The sequence below is a fragment of the Vulpes lagopus genome, chromosome 5 (genome assembly GCF_018345385.1).
Source record: "Vulpes lagopus strain Blue_001 chromosome 5, ASM1834538v1, whole genome shotgun sequence".
NCBI lineage: Eukaryota > Metazoa > Chordata > Mammalia > Carnivora > Canidae > Vulpes > Vulpes lagopus.
The window spans coordinates 130,547,581-130,570,955 of NC_054828.1; positions in this window are offsets into that span (position 1 = coordinate 130,547,581).

A 23,375-nucleotide genomic window follows, 5' to 3' on the forward strand; every position below is an offset into this window, starting at 1 on the left:
TCAACTCCTATTGCCTCCTGAGAAATTCTTGGATGTGTCTCACTGTATATAGAGGACAAAATCTACACTGAGCTTCACACAGGCTTAGAGGGGAAAAAAGGCAAGAACATGGCTAAATTTACCTGAGAGAAGTCAAGTACAAGGACATAAGGTTCAGACAGAAGTGAGCCTGTGCAGCACGCTGTATTATGATTTCATGCTGCAAGCCATTCATCATGAGAAGGTAGGAAATCATGGAACTCAGGTTTCGGGAAAAATGTATCAGGCAAGGAGATATGGCATGGATGTGAAATTGAATAAGTGTCACATCATTACAAAGTTATCGACTGACTTAGGTACTGGATCCAAGGGATGAGGAGGACAATCTAGCCTGGCCTCAGGGAACTCACAGTCAGCAGTAGAAACAGACCCATCCCAAGGAGATGCAGTGCCCGGCGGGGCATGATCCCAGTAGGGGTGTGACTTGCTTTGAGTGGGATCAGGGAGCCTTCCACAGAACTGATTTGCAGGACTCCCTGGAAGAGTGAGAGTTTGCTGGGAAGGGAGGGAGAAACATATTCCCTTCCCATGGACCAGAGAGGCCAGCTCAGGAGTGTGACTCTTTCCCAAATTTCATGTCTGTGTTGGCTTTTGTCTCAATCCTCTTCCCTCCCTTCCTGATAACACTGTCAACTTCTGCTTCAGAACTCAGTCCTCCCTCCTGCTCCCTGGTCCTGTTCTTCATGACTACATCTCTGCAAAGGTCTCAGTCGGGAAGTAGGTGCTGATGGAGCCAGATATCTCTTCTGGACACCAGCCCCACATCCAGAGGTCCCCTGGATCTGTCCCCAGGATCATCACAGGACCTCTGGTGTGACCCTGAAACCTCCGCGATGCACTCTGGTCTTCAGACCCTGGTCTTCCCTGCCTCCCTCTCCAGACAACAACCTAGTCTTGAAATTCAGTTTCCCTCACACCACAGCATGGCCCAATGGCTATCAATGTCTTCTATTTCCTCCATGATGAATTTTTAAAATCTCACCAGCATCTACAGAATCCAGTCTGATCCCAGTTTACCTTCTCTCTCTTGACTCCTGCTCACCCTCATGCCCTATGGTCACACTGTAGAGACCTTCTGCCTCTGCCTGGGAAGGACCAGCCTGCCCCCCACCAGGCTCAGGGCTTCTCACATCTGCTTTCTTCAGCCCAGGATGCTCAGGTGTCACTCATCATTCTGGGGAACTTGAACTCTTCTCAGGTGCCCCAGTCTAGCTTACATCTCCTCCCTGTGCCCAGGGCCCTTAACACCAGTGTAGTTTGAATCATAACATGCTTGTTCATGGGGCAGGATGTGTACGTGGGTCACTGCTGTAGCTTCGGCGACTTGGAGGCAGATAGAGGAGAAAAGAAGGAAGGGTAGAGTGAAGGAAGCAGGAGGAAAGCCAAATAGGAATCTGAAATCACGAGATGTTTACTAAATTGTGATACTCCAGTAATTTGATTAAATATATTAATGGCACATTTTAACTGACTGTTACGTAGCTAGAAGAACAATGAAATTTAGAATTGTTCTATCCAAGTAAAAGAATTCAACCAAGAGGCCAGCAGGCTTCCAAAATAAACACCGGTGCCCAAATTATTCTATTTCAAAGTGGTTTTTTGACCAGGGTCTTGGACTCCAGAAGAAAGTTTTTTTTGTTTGCTTTTATTTTGGGGTTTTGGTTTTGTTTTTGTTTTTTTTAAATCGAGGATAATTTTCAGTCTGAGGCTTCTCAGTGGTTGGCTTCCATGCTTAACACCAGAAATGACAATATCAGCTCCATTAAATTCCAAGTGCTTTTTCTTCAGTAGGTAATAATCATTGTGATATCGAGGAACCAAGCCTTCAGAGCATTTGGAAAGTCATATGGAAAGTCATAGAGAAATAGGACCCGGCTGCTCATTCTCAAGCTAACTGTCGAATCGTGTTCCCATGCCTGTTTACCGCATCCAAGTTTTTGATATTTTGCATAAACTTCTTCGAAAAATGATTTCACTGAAAAAAATTTTAATTTGATTCTTCCCCTCATAGAATCATTCACGTGACCGGCTACATTTGAGTTAATTTGGTCGCTGCCTGAGCCAAGTTTGCAAAAATGTGCTAATTATTTTTGATAAAATTCTTTCATCAATTTTTAGCATTTGAGTGAAAAAAGGAAAAGAGCAGTGAGGAATAAAGGAATGGAATAAGAATCATGGGAGTGGACACAATGAAGGAACATCGGAGGTGAAATTTTTCCTCACACTGAGGCCAACTAACTGCTTTGGCTTTGAGTTCTTTCTTGTGTTTCATTTTTAGGAGATATTTTTATTTCACATGAACAATTTTGACTACGAGTCAGTTAAAGTCGTGTTGGCGAACTCTAGGTCATTTTAAATGTATGCAGATCAATTCATTTGATAGCGGTTCCATGAGAAAACAATATACTTAACCTGATAAATAGGAACAAACCACTGAAACCTTTTGGAAAAGGCCAATAAGCAAAATCAAAACATCCAGCTTCTTGTCAGCTTATTCAAAAGGTTTACATCAGTTAGTATCTGAATTTCTTTCTCAAACCTTGCAATATATATTTTTTCCAATGTAAGAACATTGGAGTTGAGTGTCAGATTTCCTGGGTTTTTTGTTTTTTGTTTTTTCTATTACCTAAGTCCAAATTGGCCAGACTTCCCCGTTGTGGATTTTTTCTTAAATTTAATCTTAAAATGAAGCTAATTATTTGACTAAATCAGAAATTAAAAAAAAAAAAAAAAAAGATTAACTAGACCATTTGTTCAAACTTCAGTCCCCAACCAGAAACACGGTGTTCAGTTCTTATAAAGTTTTCCTAGGTTGTGGATTGAAAACGTGTCATGCTGACAGCAAGCAATAAACAATGGTTTATGAATCGTGCATCATGCAGAGAAGCTAAGGAGATGGGGATGGTGTTACTGAGTACCTCCTCTGACAGCAGCTGAAACAGTAATAACAAAAATAAGTCATCTCCTGTCTGTCCTCCCCACTAGGCCTGAGATAGCTCTTTTATAGCAGAGTTCAGAGAACATTGATATTTAGGGGGATTACAACCTTGCCTTACCGTTTACCCTGTATCAGATACCTGCCTGAGACAAGCGGCTCCTTGAAAACCCCTGACTCTGTCACACTGTAGACACGTGGTTTCTGAAAGTATTAATGGTATTTCTGGAGGCAGCTCCCCTCTACCTTTCCAAGTGTCTGGGATACTCTTGCATCAGACCCACCCACCAGGATGTTACACACTTTGCTACCATTAGCTTCCTCCTTCAGAAAGTGCCTTTGCTGAATTCTGTTTTGGAAGATTGTTTTGAGCGTCGGCCATTTGACATTCCCTTCTCTTGCGTTCTTTTTTCTTTTTTCTTTTAAGATTTGTGTTTATTCATGAGAGACACAGAGAGAGGCAGAGACACAGGCAGAGGGAGAAGCAGACTCCCTGTGGGGAGCCCGATGTGGGACTTGATCCCAGGACCCCAGGGTAACAACCTGAGCCAAAGGCAGACACTCAATCGCTGAGCCACCCAGGCGTCCCTCACTCTTGCATTCTCTGAAATAGCATTGGGAAGACAAAGTCAAACATACCCCTCAAGTCCTCTATCAAGTTCAGTGGAACAAACTTTTTGAGAGAAATCTGAGAAAGAGGCTTATGATTGATTAAAACTCAGCACATATGTAATAACATAGTAAGATGATAGCCTAGTAGTATCATATCAGTATTAGTATCTCAGACTTAAAATATTTCTAATTTGTTAAGGGGCTATTTCCATGTACTCAATATAACAATATATTGATTTAGGAGAAAATATTAAAAACAGTCCATCCTTTTTCAATTTGGGCTTGTGATTTACAATATGCTTTTAAACATAGCGTCTCAGTTTTTCCTCCTATCAACCTCATGATGGAGTCAGGAAAGTATACTTACCTACATTTCCCAAATTATATATTTGGTGTGTGCCGAGCTTTTTTCAAGGGATGGACAACATGATGGCTCATTTCCATGAGGATCCATTTGTACATGAGCGGCCATAGATCCTCAAGGAAGAATGGGTTTTGATATTGGGGTGAGCTGTGTAACACTTGACATTTGAAAATTTGGAAATATCAACAGGATGATTGCAAATGTTGAAAGTATGCTTATTTCAGTGGTTGACCTAGAGAGGATAATGATGATGAGGTCGACGGTAGTGTAGTAGGCATTGGATTGCATTTCTAATAGTTCCTGCACGCTGGTGTTTGCAAGGCGACAGTGAAAACAATATTAAGAAAAGATTGATACTGCCCGTGATTCTCATAAATATATGGAGAAACAAAACAAAAATCCAGGAAGATCATGAGGTTCCTCTTTATTTTCTGAGCATGATGTCCTTAAAGTCAGTAATTATTTTGAAGTGGAAAATACACATATTTTTGAACCCTGCAATGCCATTCTGGGAGACTCACTCACAGACATTAGTGTAACAGGGTGTGAGAATGTGCGTGCAAGGATGTTTGTTGAAGTACTACTACCTGTCAGTAGGGAAAGGGTTGAACAGACACATGTTCATCCTTATTAAATTCATACTGTAAAAGTGTATGTGGGGAATTAAAGTGGAACTAGAAGATATGATGCTAAGTGAAATAAGTCAATCAGAGAAAGACAATCATATGATCTCATTCGTATGTGGAATTTAAGAAACCAAACAGAGGACCATAGGGTAAGAGAGGGGAAAAAAATAAAACCAGACAAAATCAGAGAGGGAAACAAGCCATAAAAGATTCTTAACCATAAGAAATAAACTGAGAGTCACTGGAGGGGAGGTGGGCAGGGGGATGGGGTCATTGGGTGATGCACATGAAGGAGGACACGTGATGGGATGTGCACTGGGTGTTCTCTGCAACTGGTGAATCACTGACCTCTGCCTCTGAAGCTAATAATACACTATATGTTAATTAACTGAATTTAAATGAGATTTAAAATTTAAAAAAATGAATAAGATAAGAAAGACTATTTCAAGATTCAATTTGCAGGCACTTTCTATAATCTCTCATTGCAGGTATGGATAACCACTTGGGATAAAATGATCTTTCTATTGTTTCTTTTAACATCTTTTTTTTTCCAGAAATACCATAAAATGGATCATCTCTGTATCTATTGATCTCTAGGCACAGCTGTTATAAACTTAGAAAGCAAATTATGAAATGTTGTGTATAGTAAGAAACTGTTTTTGTAAAAATAAATGAAAGATCAATCCACATATTCACGTACTTATGAATGAATGTGTTTGAAGGAATAGAGTTGTCTGACTATTGAATTGTACGGAGTAAGGTAAAATGTCAGTTTCTTTAGGGGAATGGGATTGAGGGTTTTGACACACAAGTTTTAACTTTTTCTTTAATAGAGTCGTACGGAACAGAATATGTGAATACAAGTGGCTTAACCCTAAAAAAACTGCAAACTCCGAAGCCATCTAGAGGCAGGGGTGTTGAGGTGATAATGAGTGCACTGCTTACAGGTTTCTGCAATGACCCCTGATTTCCTAATGTTTCCTCTGTCTTTCCCAGCAGGATGACTTTCACCCTCACCTTCTTCTGCGATGGTTCTCAGACTGCAACGTGACCACATTCTCCAGACCCTCCACCCTATGCAACTGTTCCCCAAAGCAGACAGGGCCTTCTCTCTTTCTCGCTCTTTCTCTCTCTCTCTCCTTTCAAAGCATGCCCAAAGGCCAAACTCCTCTCACCAGCATCCTTCCAGTTTCCACCTTTCAGACTTTTTTGCCCAAGGAAGGCTGAGAACACGTGTATGGTCTTGTTGGGGGTCTATCGTGGGAAGTCGAATCTGCTAGGGAGGAATGAGGATGTCCAAGGGGAGGTGGCCTCCAGAAAGCCTTCCAGAGCCTGCTACTTGAACCAAAGTGCTTCACAAACTAGAAATATATAGAAGCCCCGATGCAAAGCTTCAACAAGGAGTCCAATTAAAACATCACATCCTGAGACTCTGACACGTATCTCTGTCCTGCCCATATGAAAGTCCCCAGAATGTCCCTGGGCATTCACAGGTGGTTCTTCTTATTTCTCAAAGACCTGCTGTGTTGTGGGAGGAGCAGCCTGGCCGAGCAGGACAATCCCGAGACACACATGGACACTGGCCTGCGAGCCCGTGGTCGGATCCGAGTCAGCCTTCCAGAAACACGGACAACTTGGAGGCAGCTGCTTTTCTGCTTGGTGCGTCTCCTCTGAGGGTCACCGGCTACGGGCACAGGTGGTACAGCAGGTCTTGGGCGGATAGTGTCTCTGCCTCCACCCCAGGACAAGTGTGCCTGCGGCCCAGCAGCAGCAGGCAGCGCAGGAAGCAGGGATGGCTACGGCTGCTGGAAGCGGGCGTCCCTCGGGGCCCCGGGAGGTGGGCCGGGCGGGGGGGGTGGCCACCAGAACACGGCGTTCGTGCTAATGATATATTCTGCTTTCCTTGGGCATGGTGGATGGTGTTTGCTTGTTTACTGAAGGCAAAAAAAAAGTAGTGACAGAGAGAAGTTTTATTTGCAAGATTGTAGATTTTATTTGGTGCCAGTTTTGTAGCACAAGGAACATTTGAGAAGTAGTTTGTAAAAGGCCCCCCAAACTGGGGGGATGCTCCCCTTTGTCTCACCACAGCCGCTTGCATATTCCAAACCACTAGAGTAAGACCCAGAAAGTGCTTCTGTTCCCTCCCTGCGTCTCTAAGTTGGCCTTCAGGGCGGTACCATACTGTTCGATTCCTGTAGCTCTCTGATGTATTTTGAAATCAGGACATGTGGTGCCTACAGGGTTAGTTTCCTTTCTAAAGATGACTTTGGCTATTCAGGGTTGGCGTTTTTTGTAGTTCCATGAGCATTTTAGAATCGCTTTTTCTATTTCTGTTGAAAAAATGCCTTTGCGGTTTTGATAGGAATTGCACTGAACTGGTGGATTGCTTTGGGTATGTGGAATTTTTACAATATTTAATGTGTAGAGTTGTCTGTTTGTTTTGTGTATCAATTATACCTCGACAAAACTGTTAAAAACATCTTTAAAAGTCTGCTCAAACCTTGCAGATTCTCACTCCAGGCTGTACTATCACTGGGCGTCAGCATCAGAGAGCTCTCTCTCCCTTGACATGTCAGCATTTACTTATTACTTTTTTTTTAAAGGACACATATTTAAAAAGGCTACATTCAATATTATGGAGTTGAAATTTTTCCCAAACACTGCTCTTGTGTCTCGGAATCCCCCTCTAGCAGACTTCCCACCTGCCAAATTTAGCCTGAAGCCTGCTTCTGCTTGACCCTTGAACTAAATGTGACTATCATGATTTTAGAAGATTGCTTGGAAAGATGCAAAGAAAAATGTGTGACAGAGACCTTAAGTGGCCTGCAGAACCAGAATATTTACTAACTGGGCCTTTAGAGGAAACACTTCCTGACTCATAGCTTAAGGTGTTAATGTCCACTTGCGTTTGCTTGTTCCTGATTCATTTCTTTTTATTTCTTTTTATTTTTTTTTAAATACATTAATTTTTATTGGTGTTCAATTTACCAACATACAGAAAAACACCCAGTGCTCATCCCGTCAAGTGTCCCCCTCAGTGCCCGTCACCCATTCCCTCCCACCCTCTGCCCTCCTCCCCTTCCACCACCCCTAGTTCGTTTCCCAGAGTTAGGAGTCTTTATGTTTACTTCTTTTTAATTATTTTATTTTATTTCTGATTTTTTAAACATTTTAGTATAACTGACATGCAATGTTATATTAATTTCATATGTACAATATGATCATTTGGCCATTCTGTACATTATTCAGTGCTCATCGTGATACACGTACTCTTAATCCTCTATTTCACTCACCCTCCCCCCCACACCCACCTCCCCTCTGGTGACCTCAGTGTGCTCTCTGTCATAAAGAGTCAACAATTTTGCTGTTGTTTGTCTCTTTTTTTTCCTTTGTTCATTTGTCTTGTTTCTTAAATTCCACATATGAGTGAAATTGTGTAGTATATTTGTCTTTCTCTTGACTGACTTATTTCACTTAGTATAATTATACTTTCTGGATCCATTTATGATGTGGCAAATAGAAAGATTTATTTTTCTTTTTTTTTTTTTGTCTGGTAATATTCAATAGTATATATACACCACATCTACTTATCCATTCATCTATGGATGGACACTTGGGCTGCTTCCATATCCTGGCTACTGTAAATGATGCGACAATTAACATAGGAGTGCCTGTATCTTTTCAAATTAGCATTTTTGTATTCCTTGGATAAATACCCAATAGAGGAATTGTTAGATCATACGGTAATTCTATTTTTATAATTTTTAGAAGGATTTGTATTTAAACAAGAAGGGATCTGCATGTTCACACAGAGAGACTCTTGTTAATTTAACAGTTGGAACCTGGCAGTGTACAATCAGGATTTTTCTCATCCACTTACACCGGTTGTCAAATTTCCCTCTCCCTTGGGCAAAGCCTATGACCTTCCCAGCATTAAAATGTCCCGTCATGAGCCAAATTAGTCTCCAGCTTGTCTTCTCTCAACCTCTTAGGTCATGACTAACTTTTGGGTCAGGGGTCCATACAGGAAAAGCCACAGGGTCCTCTCATGCTTCTCTCATCTCAGCCAAAAGAAAGAGCAACTCCTTTATATATGTGATCTTTTTGCCTTCCTCTTCTGATTCCAGCCTTCAAGAGCTGGGGCTCAGAGGATGGAAGAGAAGAGAGGACACAGTTCTCCCTTGTGGCCAGATAATACTCCCCGGTGAATGTCCTGAGGGTGCAACACGCACCATCTTTGCAGAAGCCAGTCATGGTCCTTGGGCCGCTTCTCACTGCTGTTGCCACAGCTGGCCTCTGTGGAAACGATGCTTTGCATTAATGGTGCATGTGGGTCTGGGGGAATGTGTTCAATTTACCCTTTGGCTTTTATTATCAAGGACTCCTTTAAAAGGGATCCATACTCCCTTGAGTTTTGCCAGGAGTCTAGGCACCCAAATCCCCTTGAGGAAGCCCTACCACTTCTCCCGCTGCCTTTCTCCACCATGAGGTACTGTATGGGGCCATGGGGTCCCCAAGTTTTCCCATGTTCTCCAAGATCCAGGGAGAACAGGAATGTAGACTCCCTCATTCCTAGCCTACACTAACCACAGTTTCTACTCACACTACTGGCTTGTGTCTCTTCATCACAGATCACGCTTTTAGAAATGCTCAAGCAAGAGCAAGGTACCAGTTTCTGAGATCACACATGCCCCTGCACACCCTGGAAAACACTTAAGATTTCCTGACAACTCCCCGGCCACACATTCTTCTGGAGCTCATAGTAGGCTGGTCACGCACAGATCTACAGCTCAATAAGCTCACAGTTTGGGAAAAGTGCTATCATCCTTCCATCAGGGGCCCTGCTTCCCAGCAAGGGACCCCACCCACAGTAGCCACTCCTACTCAGCTACAGAAGAGGGATCGGTTTCCTAATTTCTGTACTCCCTTCTACGTTGTGAAAATTAGGTCATCTCTTCATGATGTTACTTGTTTGTGGTTCTGTTGACATTATTTTTATATCATCAGGCTTGTCATTAATTTTTGTGCCTTGGTCCTTTGGTCTTATTTAGAAAGACATTCCCTACCCTAAGATGATGTACAGATTTACATACATCTTTTTCTGGGATACTGTTAAGGTTTTACATTTTACAGTTAAAACCATCGGTCAGGGATCCCTGGGTGGCTCAGCGGTTTAGCGCCTGCCTTTGGCCCAGGGCACGATCCTGGAGTCCCGGGATTGAGTCCCATGTCAGGCTCCTGGCCAGGAGCCTGCTTCTCCCTCCTCCTGTCTCTCTCTCTCTCTCTCTCTCTCTGTCTATCATAAATAAATATTTTAAAAAATAAATAAATACAATAAAACCATTGGTCTAGCTAACACTTGTTTTGAGGCCAGCAGCTGAGACAGTGATTAAGACTTGTTACTATTCATGTAGGATTCTCTGGAATCCAATACCACTTAGTAAATAATATGTATTTTCATCTTTCCATTGAAACATCTACAAAGTCCCACTTTGTCTGTGAAATCCTCTCTGAACATTCTATCTTAGATCATTAATGTGTTTTGCTGTTTATATTCTAGTACCAAATGAGTATTCAAAGAATGTTTTTATAATATATATTTTGAAGTCTGTGGGAGCTTGTCCCTGACCCCAGCATCCACCATAAACACAGAGTACACTCCTCTTGACTTTTTAAAATTATGTTATGCTCTTGGGCATTTCTGGCATTTTTCTAAAATCTGCTATACATGGATAAAGATTTAGGAATTTTAACAGGCTCCGTAGTAAGGTTCTTGAGTTTTTTGTGTAACGGTTAAGAAACTTTTCATCTTATTCAACATTGTTTCCACATTACCAAGGAGTGTCTAGTAGAGGCACTTAATAAATATATTCGTGGAAAGCCAAGGAGTAATTCTCCCCAGGATCTCACATTTAGAGGCATACTTAAATGTGAATCTTAGCTCGGTCTGTTGTAAAGATTAAAGAAGGTCTAAATGTAAATGTACCCGAGAGAACGTTATATGGAATCTGGCACATAGTAGGAACTTGATACTTGGACAGTTTTTCTTAATATCCTCTCACTTAATAAATACTTAAGAAGGTGACCATATTTCCTTTCATTTCCTTTCCTTCATTTCTTAAAACTGTGGAAACAAATCACCTTTAATAGAATTTGTAGCAATTTAGAAATACCCAGCCAGTTTGCTTAAATACTTTTTCAGTAGGCTAATTCATCATAAACCAACAAATTGAGGGGAAAATGAGTTAAATTCATGAGGTAAGTCATGAAGGCTTGGGTTTTACTGATGTCCACGTTGTCTCTGAGTAATGGAATTGCTATCTATTGACTGGATAAATGATTACATGTCTCTACATCTAATTACTGAGGAAATTAGGGAGCCCAGCTTCGGCCATACATACATTTTCTATAACACAAATTCCAAGCTTGCATTTGAGGGATGATCTCTACCATTTCTCTAGTGCTTGAGATACAAGGCAGTGTCATTTTTGACTAAGGATTAATCGAGAATGCATTAAAGTGATTTCTATTGTAAAGAAAAAATTCTCTCCTTTATCTTGGGGAGTGACTCATCCCAAGGAGAACCATCTCTCAGATTAAGAGCTACTTCTATTCACAACATTCTTATGATATTCAAGTCAACTTTCTGGAGTAAGAGATTGTATTTCTTCTCTTTTTTGGACTGAGATGAAATGTTTCCTTCCTTCTCTTCAAGAGAGACTCGATCTTCTGGTTATGAATTGCATGTTTTGCTGCCAGCAACGCTTTCGTTGTTGAAATATTCATAAAAGATCCTGGGCTTGTGTTCCAGTGATTCACATCAGGGAAAAAAGGAAAGCTGTTATTTTGAGCATAGGGTAAACCTCGGCTCACATAAAGCTTTGGCACTGCTTTCAACTTTGAGTTTTGCCCCAGATACTAGGAGATGGCTTTCCGCAGTCAGCACGCTGAATGGCAAAGCTGGGCTTCAGGTGAAATGGCCAGTTGTGGTCCTTGATGGGAAAGGCAGAGTGAAAAGTCAGTGTTTAAATGAGGCCAAGACTCCAAAAGGTTGTGTTCCTTACCCCACCCCCACCCATGAGCAGGTGGTCCCGTGTTGCATACAGGCCTGAAAACATCAAGACACTGCCTCCCAGGCAGATGCACTGCACCTGGTATCTGAATCCAAAGAGAACTTTGGCCTTTAGTATTTTTCCCTGCAGCCAATGTGCAATACCGATGGCTGCAATTTACAGAAGGTGATGTCTAAATGCTTTAAGATGCTCTGGGTGTGTGCGTTCATACATACCTGCACACGCATATGTATGCACTGAGTGCATAACCGCAATGTGACAGCCTAGGGCCTGCTTTCATTGTGTTATCCAATTCTACTTGGTGTTCTGTGACTTTCCTGGAAGGATTTTGGAGTTGGTTCCACCCAGAAATGCATGTTTATGCTTCATCGCTATAATTATGGGAAGCACCTAAAGCCAAACTGGAACATTGCTTTATCCACTCCCCTGTTTTATTGTCAAAGGTATCAGAGGAAAGAAACACTCTCAAAGGCCTGTGTGCACTCCTGATAATGAACTGATTCCCTCGTCTCCCTTGGATTATAAGATACGTTTTGTATGTGTGTGTGTGTGTGTGTGTGTGTGTGTGTGTGTGTGTGCATTTTCAATAATTAGAAACATTAGAAGGAAGAATTAGGAAAATTGTCTATTGAGCATCGGACATGGCGGGTTTCGACCTTGAATGCATGTGAATAAAGGTGCATTGTCCTACTGTCACGAGGCAGATTTTGAAAATCATTAAACTCGTTGACATATGCCCTTCAGTAATTTAAAGACTCACACTCTTGAGTTTTCAACCTGTTACACCATTTGGTTTCCCCGGCTGGCCTGCACCCTGCGGAAGCCTCTTGAGCGCCTGTTTTCCGAGGGTGCGCACTTATGGCAGCATCCAAGCCCGTGGTGAGAAGACAGGCAGAGAAGAAGGACGTTAAGCAAAAGCCAGGCCTTTCTGAGGCAAAAAGAAGGCAGCTCTCATCTTGAATAGAGGGAGGCTGGAGCAGCTGCCCTGGCGACATGCATTCTCTCCTGATTCCCAGAGTCATGCATCTCGTGAGAGGCCTGCCCACTGCCCGCCCAGCCTAAGCTCTCCTCCCCGACTCACGTTGAGACGACCTGGAGAGCTTTTGCTTGCAGGGATTGTGTTTCCCATTGTACATATGGTGTGAAGATCACAGATGAGAAACACGAGCGCCTAAAATAAATACTACATGAACCCAGAGATGCAGGGGGGGCCCCTGGGAGCTAGCAAATGAAATGCCCATCAGTCCCTGACACACTGGAGGCTCCTGCGATTGGCAGCTTCATGCCTCATTATGCTTGGATCAGAAACACGGGGCTGCCCCAGGCAAGCTCTCTGGGTAACAGAGAGGGGTGCACTGGGGAGACGCGCTCGGCTCCTGGCCATGCGAAGTGCAAAGACGGGGTGCAGGAGAACAGAGCGGATTCATCAAACTATGGGAAGATGGGGCGTCTGTTGATCCGTTGGCGCTGAAATGCATCCTAAGGCTTCCTTTGGCTTTCAGGTGTGGTCGTCCGTGGTGGACTGTGTGTTTACTGTGCATTTTCAGTGCAATTATTTGTTGAGGCCGATAATATCCACAGAATGAAACAGAAGCAGGTCCTTCCCCAAAGGAAGAAACACAATGAAAAGCTGAATGAACTACGGCTGCCATACAGGATCTCTGAAGCTGGCTTTCTGTGCACGACCGTGGGGAAAGCAGGGGTGCGGGGCGCTGGTCCCACCGGGTGCTGACAGGTCTGCGGGCGCACTGGTGATGCAAACCATGAGCCGGGGGTGGGGGTGGGGGCGCCCTCAGAGGCCAAAGGGAGTAGACATGGGAAACTACAGCTGTGTAAATAGGAGTCTAAAATTATTACGGAAAATATTTATCTGGGAAAAACATCCAACAACTTCTAAACTAAAATAAATACTAATAGTCTTTATTTGAACACACTTCCCCTGAGAAAAGGAGAGAAAAACGTTTCCAGGTATAAAAGTAACCATCGTTAGAGTCTCGCCTTTCACAGTGAAAGAGTGTTCTTCAGGGTCACTCAAAGCATTTGGTAAGATTTACGGGGGACTCTTGAATTAATTAGCCTTAAAAGAGGGTAGTTATTTAGCTTTTTAGGTAGGTAGGTAGCTAGTAAGGACCCCACTCTCTTCCACACTAAACGTTACATGAAATATTTATTTACACCTGTGTGGCAGGGCTAGGTGACGCTGGAGGCAAAATCAACGTCTTGTTGCAACATGAGGCATCGAGGATGCACACATCGCAGAGTAGTAACAAGCGACACCCTGAGTATTTGGCAATTCTCCTTCCCTAAATCCAGACCAGGCATGTTGGGGATAGAAACATTAAATTTCTAAAAAGCGCATCTAGTAGTGGGTGAAGATGGGACCGGGATGGGGCATTTGGGGTAAACATAGAAGTGCCGTCCCGAGCACACACTGCGTGGTTACTATACATGGGGAAAGGTTCATTTCTCTTTCGTGCTCAGTTCGTAATTCTTTCCATGTAAATAATTATTTGTTTTATTGATGCTCATCTTTGAGCAGCACATTTCTAGATTTCCTGAGAAGCTTCTTATCTGGTTGTTCTTTAACGTGCTCCTTTCCATAATGTATACAGCTCGAGCTCCATCGTGTCTGTGAGGCATGCAAGAAATCAGTCACTTGGACCAGATAACCCCTTGAAAGTTTTTTTTTGGAGACTCCAAACTTGGCATCGAGTTTGGAACCTGACATTTGAGTGTTTGGAGAGGGGACATGGGGTAGGTCCACAAAGGATTTGATGAATTCTAAGTAATAGGAGTGCCAGCTGTCATGTTGGTTGGGTTTTGTTACAAAACAAACAGATCCCATTCGTAATGATCCTTCACTCTCCAACTCTTCAAATTCCTTTTAAAGCAACGAAGCTATTTTATCACCACCATGCAGAGGAAAACCTTTAGAAGTTCCTTATTTCAGTGAATGGTTCTATGGACATATTTTTTTTTTAACATCATAGATTTTTTTTTTTTTCAGAAAGGAAACCAAGAAAAGGCGTGACCATCCATTGTGTGCATGGAAAAAACCCTTCTCAATCTGATGCTTTGGCAGATGTTTACTGGACTTTTCCAATGTGTTCCCCATTGTCCCACCATGGCACTGCTCACCATGACATCTACTATCCCTCTTAGAGTTAAAGACGAGCTACCACCTAGTCCCACTCATTGCTACATGTCAGGGAACCAAGAGTCTGAGGGAACAGGGCCAGGGAGGGAGCCAGCCACAAACCGCAAGATGGCTACATCACCACGTGGCTAAAGGGAAAACCCTCCAAATCCCAAATAGCTAGAGACAAAGACGTGATGCCATCCTCTCAAGGGGCAGAAAGGGCCAATAAAAGCAAATGTTTGAGGCAATTTGAAGGTGTTTTCTGTAGTGTTCCTGAGCTAGAGTTTAGATGGCACCGGCTGTGTCCTGGTGAGGTTCTTGGGTGGTGGCAGGAAAATCCATGGTGCGTGATGGGTTGGAGGCGAACCTCTCAAGCTGCAGTGACAGGAAAGCTCCAGGAGGGTAAGGAGCAGAATTATGAAGTAATCCAGGAACAAGTATCATATCATCTGCAGTGATTTATTTCCAGACAGGATCCAGATGCAACCCATGTGACTCTGGATTAATGGGTGAGTTGATGGGCACCACTGATGTCCCTTGGCCTATCCTTGAGTATGGATTTTTCTAAGTCTGTAAATTGGAACATTCTTTAACTTAGACCATTATCTCCCCAGCATTAGGTCTGGTTTGCTGCCTCCATGGTTTGTGCTTTGTTGAGATCAAGAGCAGGGCTGTTCCTTAGAAATATAACCCAAGGGAGGCCTGGGAGGCTCAGTTGGTGAAGCGTCTGCCTTCATCTCAGGTCGTGACCCTGGGGTCCTGGGATTGAGTTCCCACATCAGCAGAGAGTCTATTTCTCTCTCTCCCTCTGCTCCTCCGCTGCTTGTGTTCTCTCTTTCTCTCTCTGAAATAAATGAGTAATATCTCAAAAAAAGAGATGTAATACAAGTGGCACATGCAATTTTAAATTTTCTCATAGACACATTAAAAATGTCAAACAAAAACATGATTCATTTTCATTAGGAACTTTCCATTATCCAGTATAGCAAACGTTCCATTTCAACAGATTCCACTGTCCACATTTCAGTGGTTCATTAAGCACATGTGACTAGTGGTGCCATGTTACAGGGCACAGAGCAACGTCACCTGTTTAGTATGTCTTTTTAATTAGAACTTGCTTTTTGTACTTTAAAGTCTTCACTGTGAAAGGAAATTTTTATATCATCATAAAAATCATAAGTTTGAGGTGATAAATAGGTTTTTCTACTATGTATCATTCCATACGACTAAAATTAAGCAGCATGTTCATATACTACTTTAAATTAAATTAAATTCATATGCTACTTAATCCTACTTATGGGACACCACTAACACGTAAATCAAACACAGAGAAATATCTGACCTAACCAATCAAATTGTACCCAGGGAGCTCCACTGTTTCTTACAAAGGTGTTTTGTTTTGTTTTCTTTCATTTTCCCTCTGAAACTCCTCATGAAGTACATGAGCAGCTATGATCTCTACAATATAGTCTAAAAAGTAGAGGTGAAAATTCTATTATACATGAACATTAGACATATTAGAAATCTAACTTGGAACTTTTGATAAGGTCAGGATAAATTCATTTTTGTAAAAAATGAAAGGATGAATATAATAAAATATATTTCAGACACATAATAAATCATATGTACTTTTTTTCTTGGCTTTTCTTCAAAAATGCCTAAACCCCTTATATGAGGACAGCATCAAATTGACACAATATGTCAATTAGCTGTAAAATAGTAGCAACAAACATTAAATGTAATTCTTGCTCATTGTGAAAAATCATAAGGATAGATTCCGTTATTGATGCCTTATTTCTCTCCAGCAAAAAGAAACACATCTGTTTGTCTCTGTCTTATGATTTGTATTTATTTCATAAAATATATTACCATTAAAATCAATGCCATTGCCATTAATCAATTCAAAAGAACCAATTTCTTTTGGCTTTTACAAAAAACTGTGAACCACAACATACCAGAAGGCGGTGAACCCAGCGCTCTGTGCCATTGCGTATGGAGGGCCTGAGACTATCCCAGGCTTTGGAGGATCCTTAGCCACAGAACTCTGAATAATACAGGGTCGTCTCCACTTTCCTCTCATTTCTTACAGGAAGCATTAATCCCAGATGTCTGGGGACAGGGAAGGGAGGGTAAAATGCCAGGTGGGGGAACAAGTGTATGACCCGCCACTCTGTCTCTGTCCACCTGCAAACCCACCTCACACAGGAATGGGGTCTTAGCCCACTTGTTCTGTCTGCAGGCACTTTCCATCTTTCAGTAGATGCCACTCAGCACGGCTCTTCAGCTCACAGTTAGCATCTATCCTCATGAAGGATTCTCAGCTCCTGACTTTTGGGCTGGGCAGTTCTGTGTGGTGCAGGCTCTTCTGTGCCATGTGGGCTGTTCTGTGCATTGCAGGGTCATTAGCAGGGTCCCTCGGCCCCCTAACTGGGCGTCAGTGTCACCCACCCCCATCTGTGACAACCACAACATCTCTAAGACTGCATGCACCCCTTGGGGGATGGTGGCCCCCGACTGAGACGCAGGGTCCAGTGTGTTACCTCTCAGGTAGTGCCCTCTGTACCTTCTGGGTGCTGGTGTAGGCTCTCTTGTTAGCTTTGATTTTCACCTTTACTTAGGATTACATATGCTCTTTTCCAATAGATCTAAACACAATCCACCCAGTGTGCCCTCCTCTAGGCTCTGACTGCAGTGACAGACACCTTGGAGACAGGGCGAGAGGTGAGGAGGGTTAGTATAGAGTAGACAAGATGCACTGCAAAGAGGCAGTGGCAGGAACCAGAAGCCAAAGTGCAAATGTATAGGATGGGTGTGTTCTAAAGTCCATCTTTCAGACAGGATTTTTAAGTGTTATCCTCAAATTTTATGCTAATTATTTTATTTTATTTTATTTTATTTATTTTATTTATTTGTTTTATTTTATTTTATTTATTTATTTTTTAGGGAGAAGGAGCATACAAGTGAATCAGAGAGGGAGGGGAAAAGGAAAGAGAGGAATCTCAAGTAAACTCCACGCCCAGCATAGAGCCCATCGAGGGATTGATCTCACCACCTGAGATTATGACCAGAACTGAAATCAAGAGTCAGATGCTTAACCAACTGAGCCACCCCAGGGACCTATCGAATTTTAGATCAATCTCCACAAAATGTCCTCCCATGACTTGCCAAAGACACATTTACTGTCTTAAAATAAATAAATAAAATAAACAACAACAACAAAAAACACTTTAAGTCATTATAAGTTATAGTGTTATATCAATGAATGCATAAATAATAATTACCTAAACTCACTTATAAACCTCTAGCAGATGCTACGGAATCAACTTATTGTTTATAACTAATAATTTAAAAAATAGAGCAAAAGAATAAGTAGAGTAAGCATTTATGCTGCTTTTCCTATATAAACACTAGCTCAGGGTAAGCAAATAGCTGATGAGGGGAAATGTGTCTTTATGGAAAGCTTGCAGCTAATAAACACCTAAGTAGAAGTAAAATATCACCACTTTGTAAATCTATTAAATAAGTAGGCCTATGTAATGCTCATCAAATGGTTGATGAGATTTTAAAAAGAGAAAGAAGAGGGAGCAGGCATTTCATATTCTTTGATTTTTTTTTTATATTTAAAAAGAATTATTTCCAATCTTTTGTTGCTGCTTATAGAAATAAAGTTACTGCCAGTATTTGGCATTGTATCCTGGATCCATAGTCAATTCATTTATTAATTCTATCCGTTGAGTCTAGATTTATTGAATTTTCTAAATAAACAACAAGGGTGTCTCTAAATAATGATTTTATGTATTTTCTAATTAAAGGCATCCGTGCAGATATCCACGAAGCTCAGGAAGTGAAGCAGGAAGAGCACACACACAAACTACATCTGGGCCCATCGGACAGAGTCAGAAAAGATGAGCAAATCTCACAAGAAAACATCCCGTCCATGGGACCTTGGGTGAGCAGCCGATTCGCTCTAACAGTGGACGTGGACTGGAAGATCATAGGGGAGCATGTCTCTGACGGCAGCCAGCACCTACCGGCACGTCCAGGACGTGGTGATGTGGAGATGCGTGAATCAGTGATGCAACAACATCCACGTATGTGAAATACTTTGTCTTCTCTGTTTACGCAAGTGTGAGCACAGGACCTCAGAGCCAGAAGAGCGTCTTAGAAATAAGCAGACTAGAACTTTGCTTCTGGAAGGAATCCGTATTATTCCTATTAGATAATCCTCCTCCCAAATTTTCTCCATGACCTACCACAGAGACCTGGGAACACATTATAATAACTGTGTTTCCAAGACTTTAGATCCTGATCCTTTTTTTTTTAGAGGCAAAAATAGTGCTTGAAAGTGACAACTCAAGGGTTATAAATTACTGAGTAAATAAATTCATTTATTATGGCCTCCAAACGGGTTTTGGTTTTAGAAAACACACAGGGGGGCATTGGTGGCAGGTGAGAGCACCATATTTCATGCATTCATTAGTGCATTGTCTAATCAATAATGATCACAAGTCAGCATATGTGATACCCATCTAAAATAGTATCGTAAATGACCCGTAATGCTTTTATTAAATGTATCATTTATTTTTATGTCTTTTTTTTTTACACTTTCACACATTTTCCCCTTTGGGATACATGAATTTTCTCTGTTTTTGGATATGTTTGCCAGTATGGCAAGATTTGGCACAATCGTTGCCAGCGTACCTGCTGTCTCTGCTTCTTCTTGTTCATATCGATCGCTTTCGTGATACTGTTGTCTCATCAGGTAACACATAGACTTGGCTTAAATTTGTCATTCTTTTCTCATAAAAATACACTTATGGTGCTCCTAGAGTTAAGGGTTTTTTTAAAACTTATTTTAAAATATATTTAGGATCTTAAACTAACATTGTCATTAAAAAAATCTTTCCTTCCTTCAGTCACTCATTAATATGTTTAATTACTAAAATCAAAATGCATATTAGGGGATCCCTGGGTGGCTCAGCAGTTTAGTGCCTGCCTTCAACCCAGGGCGTGATCCTGGAGACCCGGGATCGAGTCCCACATGGGGCACCCTGCAAGGAGTCTGCTTCTCCCTCTGCCTGTGTCTCTGCCTTTCTCTCTCTGTGTATCTCTCATGAATGAATAAATAAAATCTTAAAAAAATGCATATTAAATTTTGACTGAAGATTTATACCATCAGCTACCTTAGATGCTTAGAGAATGCTTTCTATCCTCTGTGTAGAGGGTGAGTTACATAATGGGGAAGAGGATCATGGGGTTGCTCTTTCTGCTGGGAGGGCCCCATCAAATGACCTTCCGAAACCATGCAGGGAGGACACAGTTGCTGTAGGAAATTCCAGATGGGACTGTTCCCCCCCCCCCGCCCCCGCCGCACACACTGCACGTGCTTGAGAACGCCACTTCGTGTGCTCGAGCTCGAGTTTCCAAGACTGTAGGAGGACCCTATGGAGGAGATAGATGCCCAAGGCCTATTTCACGCCTAAAAGTATCTTACTCCATAGGGAATAGTGGGCCATGAAAACGCCAAGGCATCGAAATGCCATTTTACCTTGGACCTTTCTCTGACTCCTCTTGGCAGTGTGACATCCAAAGATGAACTTTAGTGCTGGATTTGGTGCTGCAGCTGCTCCTAGCTGTGGAGCTGGCACTGGCTCTACCTTTGTAACCGGTGCTGGAGCTGGAGCTACAGCTGGATGTGGCCCTGCAGCTGATGCTAGAGCTGGTCCAGGAACTGGCTCTACCTCTGAAGCTTGTTCTAGCCCCACAGCTGACTCTGGCTCTGGTGGAAGGTACCCTGGAGAAGACCTTTCTAATAGTTGATGCTGCAAAGGAGACCCAGCTAGTTTAATATTGCACAGGGGGCTCCTAACCCTGAGACATTCGAACACACGATGCCTGAAATTGGGTTGTATTGGAGAATACTTAAGCTTACTTTCCTAAGAACACGGTGTAGAACCGGCCTCACCAGTGACCTGGGGACAAATCACCCCCTGGAAGGATCAGTCAACACTGTACGTACTGATGAGAGGACCACTCAAGCTCCCGGGGTGGAAGGAGCCTGTGAACTACGCAGCCTTCCTCCAAATTTACCAATCCGTCTGTCACTCTTTTATGTCTATGATGTTGCTAAAGTTTGGCTTGATTTTCATCTTAAAATGTGTCGTTTCTTTTGCTTCTACCAAAAGGCTGTTAAGGTATAACCTAGTTCACCCCCTTCGACATCACGATGCCAAGAGTTCATTTTTCTGTTAGTTTTAATTTCCCTGCTCCCCAGATCTTCTTCACCCAGTGATTTTGTTTCCTCCCAAGAAGAGGGCCAGGGAGTGAAGAGAGAATCAGGTTCTGGAAACACAGCCACCAGTAACCTGTGGGCCCCAGAGAAGAAGCTCTCCCTCTCCAGCACGATGGCATCTGGGTACGTTTATCACCTGTGCGCCACCTGCCACACATGTGAATAGGTGTGGCTGAAACTCTACTTTGCTTCTGGCCAGGTGAGCAAATCACCGCTTCTGGGAAGGGGGACGAAAAAAAGACTCCCTAACCGGCTTCTGTAGAGCTTCTGGAAAGCAGCTTATCCTTCCTCTCACCTCATGCAGGTAAGAAAGAGGCGGGCACACAAGCACTGCTGGACATGCTGTTTGAAACCAGAGTGCGTGGGGGCAGCAGGTGGCAACGGGGAGTCTCCAGACTCCAGAGTCACACCTGCAGCCACTTTGGCCAACCCCGTGGGCGCAGGTCCAGGCTCTGGCGTATGAATCCTGACGGCTCTTTTATGTCTGGTTTGGGATCAGTGGAAGTTAAAATAAAGCCATCAATTCTCGCGGATACGGAAGACTTTGCTCCAGGCTTCTGAGCTCCCTCTGCATGGCAGCTAATGTTCTCCCGTACACATGAAACTTTGCTTCCTGCAGACACAATGTTTTGAAAAGTGCAGGCATCCGAAGAAAAGCATCCTTTGAAAGCATATGGATCGATTGTCCTTCACCCTTCCATCATGCCCACGGAGCACGCCCAGAAGAGTGATGTGATAGATGTACAAGCGCCTGTTATGAAAAAGAGTTTACGCGGCTCTTGTCGTGAGAGCTGCCCAGATGCTCAGCGATGGTGAAGCGTGTCCCTACAGATCCCTCGGATAACACGTCCCCACTGCAAGGGGAGGGGCACATTGCAAGTTAAAACCTGAAGAAGCATCACCAGCGGGCATGGCTCATCTTCTAGTATCATCACGGCCATCATCGTGATGCTTATCACCCTTAGTAGACATTGAGAGAACATCACCACTGAAGTGTTTACACATGTAAAAATAAGGTTAGGCTCTTTTTTTTTTTTCCTTCTTTCATGTTGTGTAAGACTTAGAAATGATAACTGCCTGAGACTAGAAAGGGAAAAAAAAAATATCAGAGTTCTTTTCAACTTAACCAGGGGGCCGGGGATGATTTCCACCTCTGCTGTTCCGCTGTTTGCAAGAGCGGAACTAAGGAAGCGGGGACCCGAGGCGTAGCCTGCCTTCCCGCCCTGCTGGCTGTGCCACTGGCTCACCCGCCTGCACAATAGCCTCATGAACACGGTTTTTATAATTTTCATTAAACATGTTTACAGACTGGCTGTTTTTTCCATGTCTGAGAAAATAACAATGTTTCCATAAACCGTTGGGGACTGGTGCTCTTACCCACGCCTTGCGTCGCCTTTTTCGTTCTTCCGCTCTTACCTTCTTGAATACTTTTGTGTCTTGAGACTCAGGTTTGAGCTGGCCGCATTCCTGATCTGGAAGCCAAAGTTTTTGATGCCAAATCTTCCTATCTAGATTCTTGACAGCACTGCTGAATTGATGTTAGACTTTTCCCTCATCTAGACTTTTTTTTTTTTTTTGGTCTTTCTACCAAATGTGTGTGTGCATGTGTGTGTGTGTGTGTGGCTTCAGTCTATTGTGCCGTGATATGCTCTCCGCATGTGCTAATATAATTAGTGACTGTGAGCTTGTATTGGCATCTCAATAAGGATTCCCAGAAAACTGAGAGCCTGTAAGCCTACACAGTCTGGTAATGCCAGAATTTGGGTTTTCAGGCAGGCTACCCTGGTTGTGCCCTATCAGTCACCTACCTTGGGCATGTGCCTACCTATCTGCCTTGGCCTATGCCAAGTCTGTTTTCACAGGGCCTTCCTCCCGGCCAGACTTGTGATTACTGCAACTGCTTCACAAACTGTAATGCCTTCTGTGCACAGGAGACTTTATTTCATATAGTTATCATTATTTTGTGACCATAACTCTTTGTAGATTTGTGCTACTTGTTTCAAGTGAGACAGCACTTGCTTAATGTTGTTTTTCTGGAAACCAGGGTTTCTTTGTCCTGAGGAAGAGCCTTGGAGCCATAGTCACCCGAGGAGGAGATGGTGTGCACCATCCTGCTTGTGAAACATCATCGGATCCCCGTGGCCACCTGTGATCCGTGCACATGGGGCCCGTTCACCTTTCTGTCTACCCCACGGCACCTTCGGTAAGCCTCATGGCGGAATGTGAGAGTGGTTTAGTGAGGCCGCTGATTCAGTTTTGTAACTAGACGTACACCCAATGTCCAAGGTGGGCGGT